At 41.8% G+C, this 3,954-nt stretch overlaps 1 long non-coding RNA gene across 1 annotated transcript; it reads left to right on the top strand.

Annotated features, from left to right (window-relative positions):
- Nucleotides 1-498: 498 nt before the first annotated feature.
- On the top strand, nucleotides 499-3,048 carry LOC118075297 (uncharacterized). The gene is made up of 3 exons (XR_009558211.1): nucleotides 499-609; nucleotides 1,301-1,461; nucleotides 2,936-3,048. It is a non-coding gene; the product is annotated as an uncharacterized LOC118075297 (long non-coding RNA).
- The last annotated feature ends 906 nt before the right edge of the window (nucleotides 3,049-3,954 follow it).

The following is a 3,954-nucleotide window of genomic DNA, read 5'->3' as shown; positions in this document are numbered from 1 at the left end:
CAGTGCCATGGCTGCGCTCTAGCATACTGGTATACAGTGGTACTTCCGGTTACGAACTTAATTCGTTCTGGAGGTCTCGTCTCAACCCGAAACCACTCGTAACATGAGGCGCACTTTCGCTAATGACGCCTCCTGCTTGCATCCCGGGGCAAAGTTCACAACCGGGAGCACCTACTTCCAGGTTAGCGGAGCTCGTAACCCACAGCATTCACAAGGAGGATGGTACGTAACATGAGGTTCCACTGTACTGCCCTGTAGTCTTGCTGGTACAACCCTATCTAACTTCTCCTGGATACATTTTGTTCCAATGCTGTTATCAACAGAGCTGTTTGTGCTTTATGTTTGAGCTTAAGTGATAGGGGGGTGGTGGTAATTGACTTCCACTACCTCTAAGCTGAGTGAGGATTGGCACACACACACACACACACACACACACACACACACACACACACACAAAATAAGGATAAGAATGTAGCTAATTGCTTGAGATTTCCCTGACTTGAATTTTTGCAATCTTTTAAGATGTTGACAGAATTAAGGTAGCTACGAATTTATCATTGAGGTTGACTGAAGAGAACAAAAAAAATAAGGAACTGCAAGATGCAATTGGTAAGTTACTCTGAGACTGTGATGCTTAATAATGTAGGGAGAGCCAATTACAAAAAACCAAAACCCTGTTATTGACTTTAGAGGGGCGATGCCAAACTCTGTTTTCTGTCACGCAACTTAAACTGGTTCCAAAAACCTGCCTGCAAGATGCCAAGCAGTGGGAATCTCTTCTGCAACCACTGCTGTTCAAATGCTGTTCTTTATATATTGCACTCAAAAAAAGTTCCGAAAACTTTTTAAATGAATGAGCCACATACAGGTATAATTTTATAGCAGACCTGGCCGAGATCACACATACCTCTCAACCTGCACCTGGTACTTTTGTCTGTCTATATAGATTTGTTAGAAAACTGGCTAACAAATTGTCAATGCATGCAAAAAGAGAAACAGAAGAAAACGAATTATACATCTGGGTGAAAATAGGCTAATGTTTGTGGTTAGAATAAACAATTGAATCATGTTGCAAACTTTCTTCTTAACATAGCTCATTAATGTAACTCCTTAATATAGTCTACAATAAAATATTTTGTATATCATTTGGTATATCACCTGTTTCACATTATAAATAATGCTTAAAGCTCTGCAGAGACATTCAAGCTGGCTTCTGATGAATATCCTCTCTCTCTCTCTCTCTCTCTCTCTCTCTCTCTCTCTCTCTCTCTCCCACACATATTTGTGGCTTGATGGAAAGATGACATTTTGGAAAGGCTTAAGCAACATTGGACGGTGCAGTACAGGAGGTTATACTTGATTGATATGTTTAAACCACCCAGAACTTGGCAAGACTGTGCAGATTATTGTGCGGCAAAACCTTTCACCGAAATGATTAATATTGAAAGCAAAGCAGAAGAGGTTGGTTGGATGCCGGAATACACACAAAGCAGGGACAACCCTTCACAGTATGATGACTACCTAGCCTTCAAGTCCTATATAACAGCTGCTTCTTGCTCCTCTCCTCCACAAGCAGTAAGAAGTCATATTGACCAGAGGAAACTCCATGGGTTTGTGATGTTTTCTGTAATATCCATTAAGGAGGAGGAGAGCTAGAGCTAGTCGCAAAGCAGTTACTCATTCCCCAGAAAGCAATACTGTGCTAACTCTACCCTCCACCCACTGGCTACACATTGACTGCCAGCTCTAAAACAGAAAATTGTATCCCTTTATTTGGACAGTCACAAATTAAAGTTCAAACTAGAAGGGGGTACCTTTTTTGAGGGGAAGAAGCTCCCTGAAGTTGAGGTGAAGAGCTGTGGTGGGGTTGATTTTCAATGTGGTGGCCTGAGGAGGATCTAATTATTTTTCTTACTTAAAAGCAAAGCAATGGCTACTCTGTGCTCCAGATGTCTGCAAATGAGCCTTGAAATTGGCGAAATGGTGTGACTGCAGCTAGAATACTGGCATACAGTTCTGGTTGCCTCACCTCAAAAAGCATATTGCAGGGCATGCAAAATAATCGAGCAGGTGGAGCAATGACTCTATGAGGAAGGATCACATGAAAGAGGTGTATACAATTTTGCATCATGTAGAGAAAGAGCGTAGAGAAAAGTCTTTCTCCTTGTCTCATAATGCCAGAACTTAGGGACATCCAATGAAGCCAAACTTTGGAAGATTCAGGCCAGACAAAAGAACTTCACACAACACATATGGAATTTTCTCCCACTGGAAGTAGTGATGGCTACTAACTTGGATGGTCTAAAAAGAGGTTTAGACAAATTTGTGGGAGAAAGGTGTATCAGTGGCTAATAGACACAATGAATATATTATGCTTCCCCAGTTGGATGTATTATTCCACTCAGTACCGGTTCCTGAGAATCCCAGGTGAGGAGAATGTTGTTGCACTCTCAGTCCTCTTGTAGGCTTCTCATAGGCATCTGGCTGGCCATTGTGAGAACAAGATCCTGGCCTAGATGTCCCCATCTAGCTTTAGTTGATTAGCGTGCGTTCTCCTACAGCAGGAGAAAGACCATGATTCCACTGGAACCTCCTGGATGGAGTCTTCAGAACCAGAGGAGACCAATGTGGCCTACTGAGACCTTGAGGGAGCTGGCAAAATGGGGTCCTCAGGTGTGACTGATGGGTCCTCTAAGCCTTCCATGATTTTTGTATGCATTGGAGCCTCTTTTCAGACATTTCAAGGAAATATGCACAGGACAAGGGCAAATCCTGCTATTGTGATGCCCCCCCCCATTATATCCCCACTAAATATCTGTAAGGAGCTATTGACTTATTGGGCAAGGGATATTGTCCAAAAATCATTTAAGAAAAATATATATAGCTTTTTTTGTTTGTCTGTTTTCAGCAAAGATTTTATTATTTTCCTCTGCAGATATATTTGGAATCACAACTCAAAGGCTCAGCTCATGATTTCTGGATTGGACTGTATAAAAGGGGTGACAGCTGGTCATGGATTGATGCAAAACATAAGTTTCGTGAGAAGTAAGTCTAAACAAGTGTGTGTGTGTGTGTGTGTGTGTGTGAGAGAGAGAGAGAGAGAGAGAGAGAGAGAGAGAGAGAGAGAGATCTATAGCTATATCTATCTATATCTGTATGTATGCATGTATGTATGTATGTATGTATGTATGATTTTTTGGAAACCAAACCCAGTGGTGGATGTATGCCAAGATCCACCACTGGATTTGGTTTCCAGAAAATCTAGATATTCATTTCAATTTTGAAAGGGAAGTTTGTAGAAGGCTAGTACGGTACTGTGTTGTCTAGGAAGATGTATATGTTCTCAGGGCACAATGTGCGATCCAGCTTAAAGGCCATTTCAGGAGAAGAAAAGCCATCACTACAGTTGCCAGATCATGCAGGCCAGAGGATGTGGCTTTGCTCAAACTCCTCCAGCTCTGCAGCCCACACCATCTCCATGCCATAAAAGCCAGCGGACATGTAGATTGATTCATGCTTCCTCTTCTTTTCAGATACTGGATGAGTGGGGAGCCAACTAACACGGGCTTTGCACGTCCGGGAACTCAGAACTGTGTTGCACTATTAAGAAATTGTCATTCCCAGCTGAAATGTTGGCATGATGCCCTCTGCAGTGATAAAAAAAAATGCATTTGTAAGATGTTTCCTCAAACGAAGTGGCTTACATGAAACTGGATTCTAAGATCTCTGTAAAAAACAACAACCACCAATGACAATGGAACAAGCCCACCCCCTTAAAATAAATAAATAAATAAATGCAGAGGCAACTAAAATGGGTGGCTAGACAGCTCAATGCTCTGACATCAGGTCCTAAGAATACATCAATTCTGCTTTCTTGAGGCTTAAACAAGACACCTTATTTGCCAACTGCAAAGACTTAAGTGGCTTCATGAAATAAAGCATAGAAGAATCCAA

Source organism: Zootoca vivipara, chromosome 9, assembly GCF_963506605.1.
Source record: "Zootoca vivipara chromosome 9, rZooViv1.1, whole genome shotgun sequence".
Classification (NCBI taxonomy): domain Eukaryota; kingdom Metazoa; phylum Chordata; class Lepidosauria; order Squamata; family Lacertidae; genus Zootoca; species Zootoca vivipara.
Note: the sequence above shows the minus strand (reverse complement) of the source record. Positions and strands in the feature narration are given on the sequence as shown.